Source organism: Bos indicus, chromosome 11 (assembly GCF_029378745.1).
Source record: "Bos indicus isolate NIAB-ARS_2022 breed Sahiwal x Tharparkar chromosome 11, NIAB-ARS_B.indTharparkar_mat_pri_1.0, whole genome shotgun sequence".
Classification (NCBI taxonomy): Eukaryota; Metazoa; Chordata; class Mammalia; order Artiodactyla; family Bovidae; genus Bos; species Bos indicus.
The window spans coordinates 6898308-6924238 of record NC_091770.1 but is presented as its reverse complement, the minus strand read 5'-3'; the positions used below and the strand labels follow the sequence as shown (position 1 = coordinate 6924238).

The window sequence follows — 25931 nt, the reverse complement described above, 5'->3', positions numbered from 1 at the left end:
CCATTACTTTGGCCACCTGATATGAAGAGTTGACTCATTTGAAAAGACCCTGATGCTGGGAAAGATTGAAGGCAGAATGAGAAGGTGACGACAGAGGATTAGATGGCTGGATGGCATCACCGACTCAATGGACATGAGTTTGAGCAAACTCTGGGAGTTGGTGATGGACAGGGAGGCCTAGCATGCTGCAGTCCATGGGGTTGCAAAGAGTTGGACACGACTGAGTGACTAAACTGAAGTGAACTGAAATGAATCTTCCCACTGGTTGAGCACAAAGTAAGTCAACAGGATCCTGTTAGTCTTGCTGATTCAGGTGATCCAAGCTCAGCTTCCCTTGTGGCTCAGCTGGTAAAGAATCCACCTGCAATATGGGAGACCTGGGTTCAAAACCTGGTTGGGAAGATCCCCTGGAGAAGCGAAAGGCTACCCACTCCAGTATTCTGGCCTAGAGAATCCATGGACTACAGTCCATGGGGTTGCAGAGAGACAGGACTGATGGACTTTCACTTTTCATACCAAAAATGTCCTTCTCAGATGTCTCCCCATGAACATTTTTTCATGCATTATCTATTTCTCCCTATCTTTTAAATTCTTGCTGCTCTCATGATTCACTCGTGCTTTTTATTTTAGTAAAAATAAAATTCCCCTTTGAATCTCAGATCCTTCTTTTTCCCACCTGCTACCCTCTGTGGGGCCTCCACATTAAGTCAAACTCAACACACACACAAAGATTCTTGCCTCAACATTAAAAAGATTTCCTTTTGACAAAATCACCTATGGAAATCTCTGATTTCCTTACTGTATGCTATTTATAATTAGGCCTCAGTTAATGTTTTGGTAACCTACTGTATCAAAAACACCAAACCAGATCCCCAAACCTAGAACCAATAATCCTAAAATATACATGAAATCATACATGACCCAGACTTCCCAAAGCAGTCGTGACAACAAATAACAAAGTAGGAGACATAACCCTCCCAGACACAACGCATTGTAAGCTACAGAACTCAGAGATCCTGGCACAAAAACGTGTAAAACAAACATTCTGCTAAAATTGGGCTAAATAGACACTATTATCATTTTAGGACTTTCCGGGAAACTCAGCAGGTAAAGAATCCACATGCAATGATGGAGACCCCAGTTCAATTCTGGGTTGGGAAGATCCCCTGGAGAAGGGATAGGCTACCCACTCCAGTATTCTTGGGCTTCCCTGGTGGCTCAGCTGGTAAAGAATCCACCTGCAATGTGGGAGACCTGAGTTTGATCCTTGGGAAGATCCCCTGGACAAGGGAAAGGCTACCCACTCCAGTATTCTGGCCTGAAGAATCCCCATGGACTATAGCCCACCAGGCTCCTTTGTCTGTGGGGATTGTCCAGGAATCCTGTGTCCTGCCAGGCTCCTTTGTCCATGGGGTCACAGAGTCAGACATGACAGAAGCAACTTAGCAGGCATACACCAACAGTGTAGGCGGGCTCCCTTTTTTCCACACACTCTCCAGCATTTATTATTTGTGTAGATTTTTTCATGTCCACATTTATTATTTGTGTAGACTTTTTCATGAAGGCTATTCTGATGGGTGTGAGGTGTTACAAATGAAAACCATGTTATGTGTGGTGTTAGAAAGTGGTCCAGTTTCATTCTTTTACAAGTGGTTGACCAGATTTCCCAGCACCACTTGTTGAAGAGATTGTCTTTAATCCATTGTATATTCTTGCCTCCTTTGTCGAAGATAAGGTGTCCATATGTGCGTGGATTTATCTCTGGGCTTTCTATTTTATTCCATTGATCCATATTTCTGTCTTTGTGCCAGTACCATACTGTCTTGATAACTGTGGCTTTGTAGTAGAGCCTGAAGTCAGGTAGGTTGATTCCTCCAGCTCCATTCTTCTTTCTCAAGATCGCTTTGGCTATTCGAGGTTTTTTGTATTTCCATATAAATTGTGAAATTATTTGTTCTAGCTCTGTGAAGAATACTGTTGGTAGCTTGATAGGGATTGCGTTGAATCTATAAATTGCTTTGGGTAGTATACTCATTTTCACTATATTGATTCTTCCAATCCATGAACATGGTATATTTCTCCATCTATTAGTGTCCTCTTTGATTTCTTTCACCAGTGTTTTATAGTTTTCTAGATATAGGTTAGATGTCCATCAGCAGATGAATGGATAAGAAAGCTGTGGTACATATACACAATGGAGTATTACTCAGCCATTAAAAAGAATACATTTGAATCAGTTCTAATGAGGTGGATGAAACTGGAGCCTATTATACAGAGTGAAGTAAGCCAGAAGGAAAAACATAAATACAGTATACTAACGCATATATATGGAATTTAGAAAGATGGTAACAATAACCCGGTGTACGAGACAGCAAAAGAGACATTGATGTATAGAACAGTCTTATGGACTCTGTGGGAGAGGGAGAGGGTGGGAAGATTTGGGAGAATGGCAATGAAACATGTAAAATATCATGTAGGAAACGAGTTGCCAGTCCAGATTCGATGCACGATGCTGGATGCTTGGGGCTGGTGCACTGGGACGGCCCAGAGGGATGGTATGGGGAGGGAGGAGGGAGGAGGGTTCGGGATGGGGAGCACATGTATACCTGTGGCGGATTCATTTTGATATTTGGCAAAACTAATACAATTATGTAAAGTTTAAAAATAAAAAAAAAAAAAATAAAAAAAAAAAAAAAAAAAAAAAATAGAACCAGCACCTAAAAAAAAAAAAAAAAAAAAAAAAAAAAAAAAAAAAAAAAAAAAACCATGTTATGGTTTTGGTTTGCATTTCTCTAATCATTATTGATGTTGAGCATCTTTTCATGTGCCTTCTGGCCAGCTGTAAGTCTTTGGAGAATTATGTTGTTATGTCTTCTGCCCAACTTTTGATTCAGTTGTTTGTGCTTTTTGAATTGGAGCTGAATGAGCTGGAGATGAGTGCCTTATCTGTCACATCATTTCCAGACATCTCCTGCCATTCCATAGATAGTTTTTCATTTTGTTTATGGCTTCCTTTGCTGTGCAAAAAGCTCATGAGTCGATTAGGTCACATTTGTTTGTTTGTTTTTTCTATTGGGAGAACGGATCTAAGAAAAAATGGTAACGATTGCTGTCAGAGAATGTTTTGCCTATGTTTTTCTCTATGAGTGCATGGTATGATGTTTCCTGTTTAAATCCACAAGCTGTTTTGGGTTGCTTTTTGCTGAAGGGTGTGCATGAGGTTCTGCTTTCAGCAATTTACTGCGGCTGGCCAGCACCACTTGCTGAGGAACCTGTCTTTCCCCCTTTGGGTATTCCTGCTGCTTCTGTCAAAGACTGGCCGTGGGGGTAGACCATAGGTGTGTGGGTTGGGGACTGGGGTTTCTGTCCTTTTCCATTGTTTCACACGTCTGTTTTTGTGCCAGGACCTCTTTGCTTTGAATTCTGCAACTTACAGTGTATTGTGTGATGTCTGTGAGGTTTATGTCTCCTGCTTTGTTCTTCATTGTCAGGATTGCTTTGCCAGTTCTGGGTCACGTATGATTTCCTGTGTATTTTAGGATTATTGGTTCTAGTTCTGTGGAAAATGGCATGGGTAATTTGATAGGGATTGCATTAAATCTGTAGATTGCTTTGAATAGTATAGTCATTGTGAAAATATTACTGCTATCAATCCAAAAGCATGGGATATCTTCCATTTCTTTGAGTCCTCTTCAATTTTACTTTTAGCATATTATGGCTCTCAGCATGTAAGTCTTTCATCTCCTTAGTCAGGTTTATTCCTAAGTATTTTATTTTTATGTGATTTTATATTTTTAACACTTTTTATTGTGGTACAATATGCATAACAAAACATTTATCATCTTAATCATTAAAACTTTTTCTTTTTATATTGGAGTAGAGTTAATTTGCAATGTTGTATTAATTTCATTTGTACACCCTAGTGATGTGCTTATATATAAATTCTTTTTTTTTCAGATTCTTTGCTCATATAGAATGTACAGAGTTTTAAGTAAAGTTCCCTGTGCTATGCAGTAGGTCCTTGTTGATTATATATTTTGTATATCGTAGTTTGTAAATATTAATCTGAAACTTCTCATTCATTCTCTCCCACCACTTTTCCACTTTGGTAAAGATAAGTTTGTTTTCTCAGTCTCTGAATCTGTGAGTGTGTTTCTGTTTTGTAAATAACTTCATTTAATTTTTAAGGAACTTCTATACTGTACTTCATAGTGGCTGAATGAATGTTCATTCTCAAAACAGTATAGAAGGGTTTCTTTTTATCTATGACCTCCCCAGAATTTCTTTGTAGACATTTTAATTTTGGAGATTCTGACACTTGGGTTCAGTTCAGTTCAGTCTCTCAGTCATGTCCGACTCTTTGAGACCCCATGGACTGCAGCACACCAGGCTTCCCTGTCCATCACCAACTCCTGGAGCTTGCTCAAACTCATGTCCATTGAGATGGTGATGCCATCCAACCACCTCATTCTCTGTCATCCCCTTCTCCTCCTGCCTTCAATCTTTCCCAGCATCAGGGTCTTTTCAAATGAGTTAGTTCTTTGCGTCAGGTGGCCAAAGTATTGGAGTTTCAGCTTCAGGATCAGTCCTTCCAAAGAATATTTAGGACTGATTTCCTTTAGGATTGACTGGTTCTCCTTGTAGTCCAAGGGACTCTTAAGACTCTTCTCCAACACCACCGTTCAAAAGCATCAGTTCTTTGGTGCTCAGCTTTCTTTACAGTCAAACTCTCACATCCATACATGACTAATAGAAAAACCATAGCTTTGACTAGACAGACTTTGGTTAGCAAAGTAATGTCTCTGCTTTTTAATATGCTATCTAGGTTGGTCATAGCTTTTCTTCCAAGGAGCAGGTGTCTTTTAATTTCATGACTGAAGTCACCATCTGCAGTGATTTTGGAGCCCAAAAATACAAACTCTGTTTCCATTGTTTCTTCATCTATTTGCCATGGAGTGATGGGACCAGATGCCATGATCTTAGTTTTCTAAATGTTGAGCTTTACACCAACTTTCCATTCTCCTCTTTCACTTTGATCAAGAGACTCTTTAGTTCTTCTTCACTTTCTGACATAAGGGTGGTATAATCTGCATATCTGAGGTTATTGATATTTCTCCCGGCAATCTTGATTCCAGCTCGTGTTTCTTCCAGTCCAGCATTTCTCATGATGTACTCTGCATATAAGTTAAATAAGCAGGATGGCAATATACAGCCTTGACATACTCCTTTCTCGATTTGGAGCCAGTCTGTTGTTCCATGTCCAGTTCTAACTTGTCCAGTTCTGTGCTTCTTGACTGGCATACAGATTTCTCAGGAGGCAGGTAAGGTGGTCTGGTATTCCCATCTCTTTCAGAATTTTCCACAGTTTGTTGTGATCCACACAGTCAAAGGCTTTGGCATAGTCAATAAAGCGGAAATAGATGTTTTTCTGGAACTCTCTTGCTTTGTTGATGATCCAGCAGATGTTGGCAATTTGATCTTTGGTTCCTCTGCCTTTTCTAAATCCAGCTTGAACATCTGGAAGTTCACAGTTCACGTACTGTTGAAGCCTGGCTTGGAGAATTTTGAGCATTAAAATTCAATACTTTACAATACTTTACAATCTACAATACCCAAGTGGATACTTGGGTAGTGATCCCTGATTGTAGATTTTATTTGCATTTCTCAAATAAATACTAATGTTGCATATATTTATATGTGATCTTTGGCCATCTGTATGTCTTCTTCCTTCCCTCATTCCTCAGACAGTAAAGAATCGGCCTGTAATGCAGGAGGCCTGGGTTTGATGCCCAGGTTGGGAAGATCCCCTGGAGAAGGGAAAGTCTCCCTACTTCAGTATTCTTAAAGAGCCTGGAGAATTCCACATACAGAGGAGTCTGACAGGATCCAGACCATAGAGTCACATAGAGTTAGACACAATTGAGTGATTAACACACAAACACACACACACACACGTGTGTCTTCTTTGGAGAAATGTCTATGTAGATCTTTTGCCCATTTTTTGAATGGGTTCAAAACACTTTGTGAATATTGAAGTGAATGAGTTATATTTTGCGAATATTTAGGTGAATGAGCTGTTTGTATATTTTGGAGATTAGTCCCTAGTCTGTCCCATTGTTTGCAAATATTTTCTGCCATTCTGTGGATTGTCTTTTCATTTTGTTTGTGGTTACCTTGCTGTGCAAAACTCATGAGTAAGATTAGCTCTATACAGTCAGCAAAAACAAGACCAGGAACTGACTGTGACTCACATCATGAACTCCTTATTGCCAAATTCAGACTTATATTGAAGAAAGTGGGGGAAACCACTAGACCATTCAGGTATGACCTACATCAGATACCTTACAATTATACAGTGGAAGTGAGAAATAGATTTAAGGGACTAGATCCGATAGAGTGCCTAAAGAACTATGGACAGAGGTTAATGACATTGTACAGGAGACAGTTATCAAGACCATCCCCAAGAAAAAGAAATGCAAAAAATCCAAATGGCTGTCTGAGGAGGCCTTACAAATAGCTGTGAAATGAAGAGAAATGAAAAGCAAAGAAAAAAAGGAAAGATGTATCCATCTGAATGCAGAGTTCCCAAGAATAGCAAGGAGAGATAAGAAAGCCTTCCTCAGTGATCAGTGCAAAGAAATAGAGGAAAACAATAGAATGGGCAAGACTAGAGATCTCCTCAAGAAAATTAGAGATACCAAGGGAATATTTCATCCAAAGATGGGCACAATAAAGGACAGAAATGGTATGGACCTAACAGAAACAGAAGATATTAAGAGGAGGTGGCAAGAATACACAGAAGAATTCAACAAAAAAGATCTTCACAACCCAGGTAATCACGATGGTGTGATCACTCACCTAGAGCCAGACATCCTGGAATGTGAAGTCAAGTGGGCCTTAGGAAGCATCACTACGAACAAAGCTAGTGGAGGTGATGGAATTCCAGTTGAGCTATTTCAAATCCTGAAAGATGATGCTGTGAAAGTGCTGCACTCAATATGCCAGCAAATTTGGAAAACTCAGCAGTGGCCACAAGACTGGAAAAGGTCAGTTTTCATTGCAATCCCAAAGAAAGGCAATGCCAAAAATGCTCAAACTACCTCACAATTGTACTTGTCTCACACGCTAGTAAAGTAATGCTCAAAATTCTCCAAGCCAGGCTTCAGCAGTGCATGAACCGTGAACTTGCAGATGTTCAAGCTGGTTTTAGAAAAGGCAGAGGAACCAGAGATCAAATTGCCAACATCCATTGGATCATCGAAAAAGCAAGAGAGTTCATGAAAAACGTCTATTTCTGCTTTATTGACTATGCCAAAGCCTTTGACTGTGTGGATTACAACAAACTGTGCAAAATTCTGAAAGAGATGGGAATACCAGACCACCTGACCTGCATCTTGAGAAATCTGTATGCTGGTCAGGAAGCAACAGAACTGGATATGGAACCACAGACTGGTTCCAAATTGGGAAAGGAGTATTTAAGGCTGTATATCGTCACCCTGCTTATTTAACTTATATACTGAATACATCATATGAAGTACTGGGCTGGATGAAGCACAAGCTGGAATCAAGATTGCCGGGAGAAATATCAATAACCTCAGATATGCAGATGACACCAACCTTATGGCAGAAAGTGAAGAACTAAAGAGCCTCTTGATGAAAGTGAAAGAGGAGAATGGAAAGTTGGTGTAAAGCTCAACATTCAGAAAACTAAGATCATGGCATCCGGTCCCATCACTTCATAGCAAATAGATGGGGAAACAGTGGAAACAGTGGCAGACTTTGTTTTGGGGGGCTCCAAGATCACTGCAGGTGGTGACTGCAGCCATGAAATTAAAAGACACTTAGTCATTGGAAGAAAAGCTGTGACCAAGCTATACAGCATATTAAAAAGAAGAGACATTACTTTGCCAACAGAGGTCCATCTAATCCAGGCTATGGTTTTTCCAGTAGTCATGTGTGCATGTGAGAGTTTGACTATAAAGAAAGCTGAGCGCCAAAGAATTGATGCTTTTGAACGGTGGTGTTGGAGAAGACTCTTGAGAGTCCCTTGGTCTGCAAAGAGATCCAAGCAGTCCATCCTAAAGGAAATCAGTCCTGAATATTCTTTGGAAGGACTGATCCTGAAGCTGAAACTCCAGTACTTTGGCCACCTGATGCGAAGAACTGACTCATTTGAAAAGACCCTGATGCTGGGAAAGATTGAGGGGAGGAGGAGAAGGGGATGACAGAGGATGAGAAGGTTGGATGGCATCACCGACTAAATGGACATGAGTTGAGTAAACTCCGGGAGTTGGTGATGGACAGGGAGGCCTAGTGTATTGCAGTCCATGGGGTCACAAAGAGTCAGACACAACTGAGTGGACTGAACTGAACTGAAGATTAGGTAGCATTTGTTTCTTTTTGCTTTTATTTTTATTGTATTGAGAGACTAGCCTAAGGAAACACTCATACATTTTATGTCAGAGAATGTGTTGTCTATGATTTCCTCTAAAACTTATATGATGTGCTGCCTGGGTTCAAGTCCTTTAGTATTTTGAGTTCACTGCCATGCATGATGTGAGGGTGTGTTCTGATTCCATTGATTTCCATGCAGCTGTCCAACTTTCCCATCACTTGCTGAGGAGACTCTTTTTCCCCATTGCATATCTTTGTTTCCTTTTGCAAGATTAATTGACTGTAGGTGTGTGGGTTTGCTACTGGGCTTTCTCTTTTGTTCCATTGATCCATGATGGTCAGTATCACGTTGTTTTGATGACTGTTGCTCTGCAGTATTGCCTGAGGTCTGGAGAGGGCCTCCTGATCTGTTCTTTGTCCTGAGGATTTTTTGGCAATATTGGATCATTAATGCTTCCATATAAATTTCAGTATTGTTGGTTCTAGCTCTATAAAAACATGTTCACAGATATTTTGATAGAGATTGCATTAAATCTGTAGATTTCATGGGGTAGTATGGCCATTTTAACAATTTAATGCTTCCAATAAAATAGCTTGTGATATTCTTCCATTTCAAATTCCTTTATTAATATTTTTTAGTTTTCACTTCTTTTGTCAGGTTGGTTTCTATTTAATATTTTGCAACCATTTTATTTTCATTTCAACTTTATTCAAATTTCTTGTGATATAATATGTACAACATAATTACCATTTACTCATTTTTTAAAGATTTTATTTATATTAAAATAGCATTGATTTAATGCAGCATTAGTTTCAGTTGTAGAGCCTACAGATTTATTTATACATGTGTCTATTCTTTTTTTTTTCTTTTCAAAATACGATATAGAAAGTGTTGAGTAAAGTTCACTGTGGTTCTTGTTAATTGTAGAGAGTAGTGTGTATAAATTATCCCCAAACACCTAAACTATTCCTACCCATCTCTTACACTTTGGTAACCATAACTCTCTTTACATACTCTGTGAGTCTGTGGCTCTGTTTCTCAAGTCTGTGTCTCTGTTTTGTAAGTCAGTTCATTTAATTTTTGAGGAAGTCCCTTACTGTTCTCTCTAGTGGTGGTACCACTTTATATTCCCCCCAGCAGTTAGCAGGGTTCCCTTTGCTCCACTCTGTGTCCAATAATTCTTACTTGTGAGCATTTTAATTATGGAAATTCTGATAGTTGTGGTGATACCTTACAGTGGTCTTGATTTTCATTTTGTCTGATGTTGAACATCTATTCCTGTGATTTTGGCTATCTGAAGGTCTTCTCTGGAGAAATGCCTCTATAGATCTTCCATCCAGTTTTTGATATGGTTGCTAGTGTTTTGATATTGAGGTGAGTGAGCTTTTTGTACATTTTGGAGATTAGTGTCTTATGGATCACATCCTTTGCAATTATTTTTTCCCATTCTCTGTTATTTGCTTTTTGTTGTACAAAAAGCCATAAATTTGATTAGGTCTCTTTTTTTTTTTTTTATATTGCCTTGGGAGCCTGACATAAGAAAACAATGGGAGGATTTCTAACAGAGTATGTTTTCCCTTCATTTTTCTCTAGGTGTTTGTGGTGTGATATCTCCTATTTAAGTACTCTAGCCATTTTTGAGTTCCCTTTTTTGGCAGGTGTGTGATTATTTAACTAACTTCAGTGATTATCTGTGGCTGTCCAACTTCCTCATCCCCACTTGCTGTGGAGACTGTCTTTCCCCGTTGTGTATTCTTATTCCTCTGTCAAAGATTAATTGACCATAGACGTGTGGGTTTGTGCCTGGGGTCTGTGTTCAGTTCCATTGTCCCATAGGCCTGTTTCTGTGCCAGGACCTCCTTGTTTTGAATACTGTAGCTCTTTACTGTTTTGTGAATTTAGGGAGGGTTATGCCTCCTGCTTTGTTCTTGGTCTTCTGGATTGCTTTAGCAATTCTGGGTCATGTATGGTTCCATGTCAATTTTAGGATTATTGATTTGAATCCCGTGAAAAACATCATGGGTAATTTGACAGGGATTGCATTAAATCTTTGGACTGCTTTCATAGTATGACCATTTTAGCAACATTAATGTTTACCATTCAAGAGCATGGCCTATATTTCCAATTTTTTGCATCACCTACAGTTTCCTTTCTCAATATTTTATGGTTCATAGTATATAAGTCTTTTGCCTCTTTGGCCAGCTTTGTTCCTGTGTTTTATTTATTTTGATGTAATTTTATTTTTTTTTTCATATTTCTATATTATGGTAAAATATGCATAACAGAACATTTATCATCTTAATCATTTCTTAAGTTTTTCTTTTGTATTGGAGAAGAGTTAATTTGCTTTGTTGTATTAGGTTTATTTGTATAGCCTAGAGTGTGCTTATACATAAATCTATTTTTTTTCAGATTCTTTTTCTATATAGGTTATACAGTGTATTGATCAGATTTACCAGTGCTATGCTTTAGGTCCCGTCGATTGTTTTGTGTATAGTTGTATGCATATGTTAATACTACTCCTAATTCATCCCTTCCCACCACCTTTCCCCTTGGTAAGGATGTTTGTTCTCTTGGTCTCTAAATCTGTGTGTTTCTGTTTTATAAATAAGTTATTCTTTAAAACATATAACCTTATTTACTCTTTTCTGTGCTGGTCTTTGTTGCTGCATGAGCCTCTGTCTCGTTGCAGGGATCAGGTTTGTGCGTGGGCTTCTCGTTGCTGTGGCTTCTCTTGTGGCGGAGCACAGGCCCTGGGGCCTGCAGGCTTCAGCAGTTGCAGCACATGGGCTCAGTAGTTGAGGTTCCTGGGCTCTAGAGCACAGGCTCAGTAGTTGTAGGGCACGGGCTTAGCTGCACATTGGCATGTGGGATCTTCCTGAATCAGGAATCAAACCATGCCTCCTACTTTGGCAGGGGATTCTTTATCACTGAGCCAGTAGGGAAGCCCTAAATAAATTAATTTTTAAGGAACCTCCATACTGTTTTCATAGTGGCTGAACAAATATATATTTTGACTGTATAGAAGGGCTCCTTTTTCTCTACAACCTCTCCAGAATTTATTTGGAGACATTTTAATTATGGAAATTCCGATACTTTTGTGGTGATCAGTGACTGATAGATATCATTGAAGTGAAGTGAAGTGAATTTGCTCCGTTGTGTTCGACTCTTTGCGACCCCTTGGACTGTAGCCTATCAGGCTCCTCCGTCTATGGGATTTCCCAGGCAAGAGTGCGGGAGTGGATAGCCATTTCCTTCTCCATTAGCATTTCTCTAATAATTATCAATGTCAAACATATTTATATGTGCCTTTTGTCACATGGACTTCCCTGGTGGCTCAGACGGTAAAGTGTCTGCCTTCAATGCTGGAGACCCGTGTTCAATCCCTGTGTCGAGAAGATCTCCTCGCGAAGGGAATGGCAACCCACTCCAGTACTCTTGCCTCCCCCGCCCCAAAACAGGGGCTCAAATAAATATTTGTCTATGGACACACCACCCTGAACGCACTCGATCTCGTCTAATCTCGGAAGCTAAGCAGGGTCAGGCCTGGTTAGAACTTGAATGGGAGACCACCTGGGAATACCGGGTGCCCTGGGCTTTTTTTCTTTGGACTTTCCTGGTGGCTCAGATGGTAAAGCGTCTGTCTACAATGCGGGAGACCTGGGTTTGATCCCTGAGTTGGGAAGATCCCCTGGAGAAGGAAATGGCAATCCACTCCAGTACTATTGCCTGGAAAATCCCTTAGACAGAGGAGCCTAGTAGGCTACAGTCCATGGAGTCTGACAGAGTCAGACACGACTGAGCAACTTCACTTTGGCCATATGTCTTTGGGAAAATGTCTATGTAGATCTTCTGCCTATATTTTGAATGGATTTTTTTTTTTTTTTTTTTTGAAGTGAATGAACTGTTGTATATTTTGAGGAGTGGCCCCTAGTCTGGTCCATCATTTGCAAATATTTTCTCCCATTCTGTGGGTGGTCTTTTCATTTTGTTTATGGTTACCCTGTAGTGCAAAAGCTCCTGAATTTGATTAGGTAAGATTTATTTCTTTTTGATTTTATGGTTATTGCTTTGGGAGACTGGCCTATGGAAACACTCATACATTTTGTGTCAGAGAATGTTTTGTCTGTGATTTCTTCTCAGACTTACATGGTGTGATGCCTTAATCATTTTGATTTCATTTTTGTGTATGGTGTGATATAATTTCCGTGTGATTTCCATGCAGCTGTTCAGCTTTCCCAATGCCACTTGTTGAGGGAATTATCATCTCCCCATTGTATATTCTTGTTTCCTCTATGCCAGATTAACTGATTGTGGGTTTATTACTGGGCTGTCTCTTCTGTTCCATTGATCCATAGATTGGTTTTGTTCTTTGTCCTCAGGATTTCTTTGGCAATACTGGGTCATTTATGATTTCATATAAATTTCAGTATTTTTGGTTCTAGTTCTGTATAAAAATGTCCATGACCATTTTGATAGAGATTTCATTAAATCTGTAGATTTCTTGTGGTCGTATGGCCATTTTAACAATTCTTCTGCTAAAAGAACATGTGATATTCCCCCATTTATTTAAATCTTTTTCAAATTCCTTTATTAATATTTTATAGTTCTAAGGATATAAGTATTTCACTTCTTTGTTTAGGTTGATCTCTAAATAATTTAATCTTTTGCTACCATTTTGTTTTCATTTCAGTATTATTCAAGTTTCTTTATTGTGATACAATACGTACAGCATAACATTGACCATCTTAGTTATTCTTTAAGGTTTGCATTGATAATAAAATTGTGCCAATTTATAGTGCTCTGTTGGTTTCACTTGTAGAGCCTAAGGATTTATTTATTCATATATCTATTATTTTTCTCTTTTAAAAAGTACCCTATAGTGAGTACTGAGAAAAGTTCCCTGTGGTCATTGTTGATTATATATTTTGTGTAGTGGTGTGCATGTTTTTGTTGTTCAGTTGGGCAGTTGTGTCCAACTCTTTGCGACCTTTTTGACTGCAATACACCAGGCTTTTTTGTCCTTCAGTATCTCCCTGAGCTTGCTCCAACTCATGTCCATTGAGTCAGTGATGCCATCCAACCACCTCATCCTCTATCACCCTCTTTTCCTCCTGCCCTCGATCTCGCCCAGAATCAGGGTCTTTTCCAAGGAGTCAGTTCTTCACATCTGAGTCTTGATCTCAAAGTTTGCAACTATTTTCTCCCATGGGTTTTTTTTTTTTTTTTTTTAATCATTATCTTTCTGGGTTTCCCTTGTTGTGTAAAACATCGTAAGCTTGATTAGGTCCTATCTGTATATCTTGAGTTTATTTTTTACTGCCTTTAGAGACTGACCTATGATTTCTGTCAAAGAATGCTTAGCCTACTTTTTCCTTTAGGAGTTAATGGTTTGTTGCCTCTTATTTGAGTCTTCAAGCCAGTTTAGTTCCTTTTTGGTGAATGGTGTGTGTGTGGGTTGTAATTTCAGTGACTGTCCTATGGCTGTACCACTTTCCCAAGAGCACTTGATGAGAAGATGGTCTTCTCTCACTTGGGTTGGGTTGGCCAAATTGTTCCTTCAAATTTTTCTGTAGCATCATACAGAAATATCCAAATGATATTTGTGGCCAACTCAATATATTCTTGCTTCCACTGTGGAAGATTAATTGGCCATGAGCGTGTGGGTTTGATCCTAGGGTCTCTGTTCTTTTCCATTGTTCCATAGGACTGTTTCTGTGCCAGGACCTCCTTGTTTGAATATTGTAGCTCCATAGTGTTGTGTGCAGTCTGGGAGCGTTATGCCTTCTGCTTTGTTCTTGGTTCTCAGGATTGCTTTGGCAATTCTGGGTCATGTATGTTTCCGTGTAAATTTTAGGATCATTGGTTCTATTTCTGTGAAAAATATGCTGGGGAATTTGATAGGGATTGCATGAAATCTGTAGATTTCTTTGGGTAGTATGGCCATTTAAAAATATTACTGGTATAAATTCAAAGCATGGGATATATGGTTCTCAGCATATAAATCTTTCATCTTTGTAGTCAGGTTTAATCCTAAGTATTTTATTTACATTAATCTGATTTTATTTTATATTCCTAAAATTTTCTTTATTGTGGTAACATGCATATTATAACATTTATCATCTTAATCGCTGAAAAAATTTTGTTTTATGTTGGTTTAGAGTTAATTTACAATGTTGTGTTAATTTCATCTGTACAGCCTAGTGATGTGGTCATACAGAAATCTGTTTTTTTTTTTTTTTTCAGGTTCTTTATCATCTAGGTTACATAGGATATTGATTAGAGGTTGTTGTGCAAAAGCTCACAAGTTAGATTAGGTCGCCTTTTTTTCTTATATAATTTTATTCATCTACTTATTTATGGCTGTATTGGGTCTTCTTGCTGAGTGGGCTCTCTCTAGTTGCAGTGCATGGGCTTCTCATGCAGTGGCTCCTCTTCTTGCAGAGCACAGGCTCTAGGGCTCGAGTGCTTGGGTAGTTCTGGTTCCCGGGCTCTGGAGCACAGGCTCAGCAGCTGCGGCACAGGGGCTTTGTTGCTCTGCCCCAGGTGGCATCTTCCTGAGCCAGGGATTGAACCTGTGTCTGCTGCATTGGTAGCTGTATTCTTTACCACTGAACTACCAGGGAAACCCTGTTTCTTTCTGTTGTTTTGGGAAACTGGCCTAAGGGAACACTGGTATGATTTATGGCCCCAAATAGTTTGCCTATGATTTCCTTTAAAACTTACATGGTGTGATCTTTGGATTTAAGTCCTTAAGTATTTTGAGTTCGTTGTTGTGTATGGTGTGAGAGAGTGTTCTAATTTCATTGATTTCCATGTGGTGGTCCAACTTTCCTAACACCACTTGCAGAGGAGACTGTCTTTCCCCCATTGTATATTCATGTTTCCTGTGTGTCAAATTGACTGTAGGTGTGTGGGTCTGCTGCTGGACTCTTTTCTGTTCCATTGATCCATAGGTCTGTTTTTGTGCCAGTACCACATTGTCTTGAGGACTGTTGCTCTGTAGTATTGCCTGAAGTCTAAAGAGCGTTATGCTTCCTTATTTATTCTTTGTCCTATAGATTTCTTTGGCAATAATGGGTCATTTTTGGTTCCTTATAAATTTCATTATTACTGGTTCTAGCTCTATAAAAACATGTCCATGGTTATTTTGATAGAGGTTGCATGTAGTTTTCATGGGGTAATATGGTTATTTTAACAATTTAATGGTTCCAATAAAAAAAAAGCATGTGATATTCTTCTGTTTGTTTGAAATTTTTTCAAATTCCTTTATTAATATTTTGTATTACTCAGGATATAAGTATTACACTTTTGTCAGGTTCATTTTAACTATTTAATATTTTGCTAACATTTTATTTCAATTTTATTAAAATTTCTTTATTGTGGTACAGTGTAGATAACATAATATTTGCCATCTTAATTATTTAAGATTCATATGATAATAAAATTGCATTAATTTACAATGCTGTGCTTCTTTCACTAGTAAAGCCTGCAGATTTATTTATACATATATATATATATGTATTATTTATTATATATTATTATATATAATTTTCTTTCTTTTTTCAAATAATAAGCTTGAAAGTGAAGTCACTCAGTTGTGTCTGACTCTTCACAACTGTAGCCCATGGACTGTGGCCCACTAGGCTTCTCCATCCATGGGGTTTTCCAGGCAAGAATACTGGAGTTGGTTGCCATTTCCTTCTCCCAGGGATCTTTCCCACCCAGGGATCAAACCTAGGTCTCCCACATTGCAGGCAGATGCTTTACCCTCTAAACCACCAGGGAAGCTTGATATTTGTATATCTTAGGTTCATTTTCTCTTGGCTTGGGAGACTGGCTTAAAAAGAGAAGAGTTCAATTTCTTTCAGAGATTGTTTCACCTAATTTTTTCTCTAGGAGTCCATGGCATGGTGTCTCTTATTTAAGACTTCAAGCTGGGGGTTGTCCTCAGATGGTGGAGGAACAGGATGGGAGACCACTTTCTCCCTCACAAATTCATCAAAAGAACATTTAAACTCTGAGTAAATTCCACAAAACAACTTCTGAATGCTGGCAAAGGACATCAGGCACCCAGAAAAGCAGCCATTGTCTTCGAAAGGAGGTAGGAAAAAATATAAAAGACAGAAAAAGAGACAAAAGAGGTAGGGACGGAGCTCCATCCCGGGAAGGGAGTCTTAAAAAGAGAGAAGTTTCCAAACACCAGGAAACATTCTCACTGCTGAGTCTGTGGCGAGCCTTGGAAGCACAGAGGGCAACATAACAGGGAGGAAAAATAAATAAATAATTAAACCCCACAGATTACGAGCCCAACAGTAACTCCCCCAGCGGAGAAGCAGCACAAACGCCTGCACCTGCCACTAGCAAGTGGGGGCTGGGCAGGGAGGCGCGGGCTGCATTGCTTAGAGTGAGGACCGGGCCTGAATGCCCCCAGGGCAATCTGAGGGAACTAACTTGGGCTAGCAAACCGGACTGTGGGATAGCTACCACGCGAAAAGCCCTAACCTAAGACACTGCCAGGCCCCTGCACAGAACAAACGACTGAACAGAACTAGCTGGCTGCAGACCATCCCCCTTCGGTGACAGGCAGCCAGAGCCAGAAGGGGGCAATTGCAGCCCCAGAGAGACATTATCTACCAAACTGCAAGCAGGCTTCTTTGCTAACTAAGACTTCTTGGGGTTCTGGACAGTCAACATCCGCCTGAGAGGGTGCGCTGCTTGTACACCCAGAAAACCGAGCGGTAGGGAGCAGGGAGGCGATAAGTTGCAGCAACCGTGCTCGCCAAACACCTCATCACCTGAGCTGCTCAGACCTGGGAAGGGCTAAAAATGCAGGCCCAACCGAGTCTGCGCCTCTGAGGACTACCTGAGTGCCTGAACCTGAGCGGCTTAGACCTGGGAGGTGCATGCAGCAGAGGGCCGGCCTCGGATGGTTCCTGGCGGAGCAACATAAAGCCTGAGCTGTGTGGGCAGGGAGGGCACACGTGCTGTGAGCAGGGGCAGGCCCAGTGTGGCTGAGGCACTGTGAGCACACACCAGTGTTATTTGTTTGCAGTGTCCCTCCCTCCCCACAGCGCGACTGAACAAGTGAGCCTAAAAAATGTGTCCACCACCGCCCGCTTTGTGTCAGGGCAGAAATCAGACACTGAAGACCAGCAAACAGAAGAAGCTAAAACAGAGGGAACCGCCTTGGAAGTGACAGGTGCAATAGATTAAAACCCTGTAGTTAGTACCGACTACATAGGAAGGGGCCTATAGATCTTGAGAAATATAAGCCAGACCAAGGAACTATCTGAAAATGAACTGACCCCACACTGCCCACAACAACACCAGAGAAAGTCCTAGATAGATTTTTTACTATTTTTACGATCATTCTTTTTTTTTTTTAATTTTTAAAAAAATTTAAGTCCTCTATTACTCCTTTAATTTTCATTTTTATAACCCACTATTACTTTGCAAATAACCTACTATTACTTTGCACAAAAAAAAGACCCTATTTTTTAAAGCAAATTCCATATATATATATTAATAATTTTTGTGACTTTGTTTTGTTTTGTTCTTTTCTTTAATATTGTATTTTTGAAAATCCAACCTCTACTCTAGATTTTTAATCTTTGCTTTTTGGTATTTGTTATCAATTTTGTACCTTTAAGAACCCAATCTTCAGTACCCATTTTTACTTGGGAGAAAGATTACTAGCTTGACTGCTCTCTCCTTCTTTGGACTCTCCTCTTTCTCAACCAGGTCGCCTCTGTCTCCTCCCTCCCCCTTCTCTTCTCTACCCAACTGTGTGACTCACCAGTGTGTTCCGGATGGTGGAGAACACTTAGGGAACTGATTACTGGCTGGATCTGTCTCTCTCGTTTTGATTCCCTCCTTTTATCCTCCTGGCCACCTCTGTCTCCTCCCTCCCTCTTCTCTTCTCTGTATAACTCTGTGAACATCTCTGAGTGGTCCAGACTGTGGAGTGCACATAGGAAGTGATTACTGGCTAGCTTGCTGTCTCCTCTTTTGATTCCACCTCATCTCATTTGGGTCACCTCTAACTCCCTCTTCACTCTTCTCTTCTCAATGTAACTCTGTGACCCTCTCTGGTTGTCCCTCACTGTAGAGAAACTTTTCATCTTTAACCTAGATGTTTTATCAACGGTGCTGTATAGAAGGAGACATCTTGAGACTACTGTAAAAATAAGACTGAAAACCAGAAGCAGGAGGCTTAATTCCAAATCCTGAGAATACCAGAGAACTCCTGACTCCAGGGAACATTAATTGATAGGAGCTCATCAAATGCCTCCATACTTACACTGAAACCAAGCACCACCCAAGGGCCAACAAGTTCCAGAGCAAGACATACCATGCAAATTCTCCAGGAACACAGCCCTGAGCTTCAATGTACAGGCTGCCCAAAGTTACTCCAAAACCACTGATGTCTCATAACTCATTACTGGACACTTCATTGCACACCAGAGAGAAGAAATCCATCTCCACCCACCAGAACACTGACACAAGCTTCCCTAACCAAGAAACCTTGACAAGCCACACGTACAACCCCACCCACAGTGAGGAAACTCCACAATAAAGAGAACTCCACAAACTGCCAGAATAAAGAAAACCCACCCCATACTCAGCAATATAAACAAGATGAAGAGACAGAGGAATACCCAGCAGGTAAAGGAACAGAATAAATGCCCACCAAACCAAACAAAAGAGGAAGAAATAGGGAATCTACCTGATAAAGAATTCCAAATAATGATAGTGAAAATGATTCAAAATCTTGAAATCAAAATGGAATCACAGATAAATAGCCTGGAGACAAGGATTGAGAAGATGCAAGAAAGGTTTAACAAGGACCTAGAAGAAATAAAAAAGAGTCAATATATAATGAATAATGCAATAAATGAGATAAAAAACACTCTGGAGGCAACAAATAGAAATGGAGGCAGAAGATAGGATTAGTGAAGTAGAAGATAGAATGGTAAAAATAAATGAGTCAGAGAGGAAAAAAGAAAAATGAATTAAAAGAAATGAGGACAATCTCAGAGACCTCCAGGACAATATTAAATGCCCCAACATTCAAATCATAGGAGTCCCAGAAGAGGAGGACAAAAGACCATGAGAAAATACTTGAGGAGATAATAGTTGAAAACTTCCCTAAAATGGGGAAGGAAATAATCACTCAAGTCCAAGAAACCCAGAGCATCCCAAACAGGATAAACCCAAGGCGAAACACCCCAAAACACATATTAATCAAATTAACAAAGATCAAACACAAAGAACAAATATTAAAAGCAGCAAGGGAAAAACAACAAACAACACATAAGGGGATTCCCATAAGGATAACAGCTGATCTTTCAATAGAAACTCTTCAGGCCAGGAGGGAATGGCAAGACATATTTAAAGTGATGAAAGAAAATAAGCTACAGCCCAGATTACTGTACCCAGCAAGGATCTCATTCAATATGAAGGAGAAATCAAAAGCTTTACAGACAAGCAAAAGCTGAGAGAATTCAGCACCACCAAATCAGCTCTCCAACAAATGCTAAAGGATGTTCTCTAGACAGGAAACACAAAAAGGGTGTATAAATTCGAACCCCAAACAATAACATAAATGGCAACGGGATCATACTTATCAATAATCACCTTAAACGTAAATGGGTTGAATGCCCAACCAAAAGACAAAGACTGGCTGAATGAATACAAAAACAAGACCCCTATATATGTTGTCTACAAGAGACCCACCTCAAAACAGGGGACACATACAGACTGAAAGTGAAGGGCTGGAAAAAGATTTTCCATGCAAATAGGGACCACAAGAAAGCAGGAGTAGCAATACTCATATCAGATAAAATAGACTTTAAAACAAAGGCTGTGAAAAGAGACAAAGAAGGACACTACATAATGATCAAAGGATCAATCCAAGAAGAAGATATATATATGCACCCAACATAGGAGCACCACAATATGTAAGACAAATGCTAACAAGTATGAAAGGGAAAATTAACAATAGCAAATAATAGTGGGAGACTTTAATACCCCACTCACACCTATGGATAGATCAACTAAACAGAAAATTAACAAGGAAACACAAACTTTAAACAATACAATAGACCAGTTAGACCTAATTGATATCTATAGGACATTTCACCCCAAAACAATGAATTTCACCTTTTTCTCAAGCATACATGGAACCTTCTCCAGGATAGATCACATCCTGGGCCATAAATCTAGCCTTCAGTTCAGTTCAGTTCAGTCGCTCAGTCGTGTCTGACTCTTTGTGACCCCATGAATCGCAGCACGCCAGGCCTCCCTGTCCATCACCATCTCCCGGAGTTTACTCAGACTCACGTCCATCGAGTCAGTGATGCCATCCAGCCATCTCATCCTCTGTTGTCCCCTTCTCCTCCTGCCCCCAATCCCTCCCAGCATCAGAGTCTTTTCCAATGAGTCAACTCTTTGCAAGAAGTGGCCAAAGTACTGGAGTTTCAGCTTTAGCATCATTCCTTCCAAAGAAATCCCAGGGCTGATCTCCTTCAGAATGGACTGGTTGGATCTCTTTGCAGTCCAAGGGACTCTCAAGAGACTTCTCCAACACCACAGTTCAAAAGCATCAATTCTTCGGTGCTCAGCCTTCTTCACAGTCCAACTCTCACATCCATACATGACCACAGGAAAAACCATAACCATGACTAGACAAACCTTTGTTGGCAATGTCTCTGCTTTTAAATATGCTATCTAGGTTGGACATAACTTTCCTTCCAAGAAGTAAGTGTCTTTTAATTTCATGGCTGCAGTCACCATCTGCAGTGATTTTGGAGCCCAGAAAAATAAAGTCTGACACTGTTTCCACTGTTTCCCCATCTATTTCCCATGAAGTGATGGGACCAGATGCCAGGATCTTCGTTTTCTGAATGTTGAGCTTTAAGCCAACTTTTTCACTCTCCTCTTTCACTTTCATAAAGAGGCTTTTTAGTTCCTCTTCACTTTCTTCCATAAGGGTGGTGTCATCTGCATATCTGAGGTTATTGATATTTCTCCCGGCAATCTTGATTCCAGCTTGTGTTTCTTCCAGTCCAGGGTTTCTCATGATGTACGCTGCATAGAAGTTAAATAAGCAGGGTGACAACATACAGCCTTGATGTACTCCTTTTCCTATTTGGAACCAGTCTGTTGGTTCATGTCCAGTTCTAACTGTTGCTTCCTGACCTGCATACACGTTTCTCAAGAGGCAGATCAGGTGGTCTGGTATTTCCATCTCTTGAAGAATTTTCCACAGTTTATTGTGATCCACACAGTCAAAGGCTTTGCCATAGTCAATAAAGCAGAAGTAGATGTTTTTCTGGAACTCTCTTGCTTTTTCCATGATCCAGCAGATGTTGGCAATATGATCTCTGATTCTTCTGCCTTTCTAAACCCATCTTGAACATCTGGAAGTTCACGGTTCACATATTGCTGAAGCCTGGCTTGGATAATTTTGAGCATTACTTTACTAGCGTGTGAGATGAGTGCAATTGTGCGGTAGTCTGAGCATTCTTTGGCACTGCCTTTCTTTGGGATCGGAATGAAAACTGATCTTTTCCAGTCCTGTGGCCACTGCTGAGTTTTCCAAATTTGCTGGCACTGGCATATTGAGTGCAACACTTTGACAGAATCATCTTTCAGGACTTGAAATAGGTCAACTGGAATTCCATCACCTCCACTAGCTTTGTTCATAGTGATGCTTTCTAAGGCCCACTTGACTTCACATTCCAGGATGTCTGGCTCTAGGTCAGTGATCACACCATCGTGGTTATCTGGGTCATGAAGATCTTTTTTGTACAGTTCTTCTGTGTATTCTTGCCACCTCTTCTTGATATCTTCTGCTTCTGTTAAGACCATACCTTTTCTGTCCTTTATCGAGCCCATCTTTGCATGAAATGTTCCCTTGGTATCTCTAATTTTCTTGAAGAGATCTCTAGTCTTTTCCCATTCTGTTGTTTTCCTCTATTTCTTTGCATTGATTGCTGAGGAAGGCTTTCTTATCTCTCCTTGCTATTCTTTGGAACTCTGCATTCAGATGTTTATATCTTTCCTTTTCTCCTTTGCTTTTCACTTCTCTTCTTTTCTTTTTTTTTTTTTCTAATTTTATTTTTAAACTTTACATAATTGTATTAGTTTTGCCAAATATTCACAGCTATTTGTAAGGCCTCCCCAGACAGCCATCTTGCTTTTTTGCATTTCTTTTCCATGGAGATGGTCTTGATCCCTGTCTCCTATACAATGTCATGAACCTCATTCCGTAGTTCATCAGGCACTCTATCTATCAGATCTAGGCCCTTAAATCTATTTCTCACTTCCACTGTATAATCATAAGGGATTTGATTTAGGTCATACCTGAATGGTCTAGTGGTTTTCCCTCTCTCTGCTCTGCTAAGTCACTTCAGTCGTGTCCGACTGTGTGCAACCCCATAGACAGCAGCCCACCAGGCTCCCCTGTCCATGGGATTCTCCAGGCAAGAACACTGGAGTGGGTTGTCATTTCCTTCTCCAATGCAGGAGAGTGAAAAGTGAAAGTGAAGTCACTCAGTCATGTCCAACCCTCAGCGACCCCATGGACTGCAGCCTTCCAGGCTCCTCCGTCCATGGGATTTTCCAGGCAAGAGTACTGGAGTCTGAATTTGGTAATAAGGAATTCATGAACTGAGCCACAGTCAGCTCCTGGTCTTGTTTTTGTTGACTGTATAGAGATTCTCCATCTTTGGCTGCAAAGAATATAATCAATCTGATTTCAGTGTTGACCATCTGATGATGTCCATGTGTAGAGTCTTCTCTTGTGTTTTTGGAAGAGGGTATTTGCTATGACCAGTGCATTTTCTTGGCAAAACTCTATTAGTCTTTGCCCTGCTTCATTCTATATTCCAAGGCCAAATTTGCCTGTTACTCCAGGTGTTTCTTGACTTCCTACTTTTGCATTCCAGTCCCCTATAATGAAAAGGACATCTTTTTTGGGTGTTAGTTCTAAAAGGTCTTGTAGGTCTTCATAGAACCGTTCAACTTCATCTTCTTCAGCGTTACTGGTTGGGGCATAGACTTGTATTACTGTGATATTGAATGGTTTGCCTTGGAAATGAACAGAGATCATTCTGTCATTTTTGAGATTGCATCCAAGTACTGCATTTCGGACTCTTTTGTTGACCATGATGGCTACTCCATTTCTTCTGAGGGATTCCTGCCCACAGTAGTAGATATAATGGTCATCTGAGTTAAATTCACCCATTCCAGTCCGTTTTAGTTTGCTGATTCCTAGATTGTCGACATTCACTGTTGCCATCTCTTGTTTGACCACTTCCAATTTGCCTTGATTCATGGACCTGACGTTCCAGATTCCTATGCAATATTGCTCTTTGCAGCATTGGACCTTGCTTCTATCACCAGTCACATCCACAGCTGGTATTCTTTTTGCTTTGGCTCCATCCCTTCATTCTTTCTGGAGTTATTTCTCCACTGATCTCCAGTAGCATATTGGGCACCTACCGACCTGGGGAGTTCCTCTTTCAGTATCCTATCATTTTGCCTTTTCATGCTGTTCACGGGGTTCTCAAGGCAAGAATACTGAAGTGGTTTGCCAGTCCCTTCTCCAGTGGACCACATTCTGTCAGATCTCTCCACCATGACCCGCTTGTCTTGGGTTGCCCCACGGGCGTGGCTTAGTTTCATTGAGTTAGACAAGGCTGTGGTCCTAGTGTGATTAGATTGACTAGTTTTCTGTGAGTATGGTTTCAGTGTGTCTGCCCTTAGTATGATCTAATTGTTTCCAACACAGAGGAGACTTAAACCTAAATTACTGTAGCCTGGTGTTATCTATATAAATCCATCCCATAATTGTGGGAGATTTCTTCCTCCTTTGCTGAAACTTTTCTTGTTGTTCTGATTGAGCTTGAGTAATAGAAAAAAGCTCAAATTTATGGCCAGAGTCAGAGCAGGCATAATTAATTGGCCCAGTGAGGGGATCCTATCTAGTAATATCACAGTAACCTGAATATGACTATAATTTTTTTTTAAGTAAATTTTCTCAGGGCCATCCAGTTAGAGTCTTGTAGTAGAGAAATTTAACAAGGTAACCCAGAACTAGACACAGGTAATTGGCCACAAACCCAACAATTGAATTGATTTCTAAAACTAGCATAGAATCAGGCCTATGATAGAAACACATTTGATTTATATACAGAGGTCTAAGAAGTCAAGAAAACATAAATGATCATACAAATCAGGTCCAGAATCTTGGGCAAGCTGTCTACCTCTGATGTTGTCATCTTCTCATCCTGGTGTAGTGTAGTTTCTCCTGCTTGAGCATCATTTTAAGGTGAGATGAGGTCAGCTTTCTTCTCTATAGACCAATCGCCTGTAGGGGCCGGTCAGGGCACTCCGGCCAGTTGTCCGTGTCAGGAGGAGATTAGGGACAAATGGGTCCCAGTTGTGGCCACTGGGTCTGGTCCATTGGCAGGCAAGCTGGCCCCTGAGTACCTTGAGTGGTCAGGATGTCAGTCTCAGCGAAAAAGAGTCCCCGCCAGAGTCGCCATTTGTTGCAGGAAGGCAGACCCCTTCCAGGGCCCAAAACTGGGCTCTTGTCTAACACTCAGAAATAAATTGTCTGAGGAGACACATGTGCTGACAAAGCAAGAGACTTTATTGGGAAAGGGCACCCAGGTGGAGAGCAATAGGGTAAGGGAACCCAGAACTGCTCTGCCGTGTGGCTCACAGTCATGGGTTTTATGGTGAATAAAACCTTGGTAAAGGTTTTTAAAATAAATAAAATCTAGCCTTCGTAAATTCAAAAAAATTGAAATCATTCCAAGCATCTTTTCTTACCACAATGCAGTAAGATTAGATGTCAATTACAGGTGAAAAACTATTAAAAATTCCAACATATGGAGGCTGAACAACACGCTGCTGAATAACCAACAAATCACAGAAGAAATCAAAAAATAAATCAAAATATGCATAGAAATGAATGAAAATGAAAACACAACAACCCAAAACCTGTGGGACACTGTAAAAGCAGTGCTAAGGGGAAGTTCATAGCAATACAGGCATACCTCAAGAAACAAGAAAAAAGTCAAATAAATAACCTAACTCTGCACCTAAAGCAACTAGAGAAGGAAGAAATGGAAAACCCCAGGGTTAGTAGAAGGAAAGAAATATTAAAAATTAGGGCAGAAATAAATGCAAAAGAGACAAAAGACACCATAGAAAAAATCAACAAAGCCAAAAGCTGGTTCTTTGAAAGGATAAATAAAATAGACAAACCATTAGCCAGACTCATCAAGAAACAAAGGGAGAAAAATCAAATCAATAAAATTAGAAATGAAAATGGAGAGATCACAACAGACAACACAGAAATAAAAAGGATCCTAAGAGATACAATCAGCAATTATATGCCAATAAAATGGACAACGTGGAAGAAATGGACAAATTCTTAGAAAAGTACAGCTTTCCAAAACTGAACCAGGAAGAAATAGAAAATCCTAACAGACCCATCACAAGCACAGAAATTGAAACT

The 25931-nt window shown here is 40.1% G+C and overlaps 1 long non-coding RNA gene and 1 pseudogene across 2 annotated transcripts in view; both read left to right on the top strand.

The window, feature by feature from the left end:
* Window positions 1–25931, top strand: part of LOC139185718 (uncharacterized) — a 64298-nt gene that overhangs the window by 15901 nt on the left and 22466 nt on the right. Inside the window, exon 2 of one of the 2 annotated variants that reach the window (XR_011569196.1) lies at window positions 16295–16499. The exons of the other annotated variant lie outside the window; for it this stretch is intronic. This is a non-coding gene — a long non-coding RNA (uncharacterized lncRNA). The remainder of the gene's footprint in view (window positions 1–16294; window positions 16500–25931) is intronic. 2 annotated transcript variants of the gene reach the window in all.
* LOC139186017 (5S ribosomal RNA) lies at window positions 11875–11993 on the top strand (annotated as a pseudogene).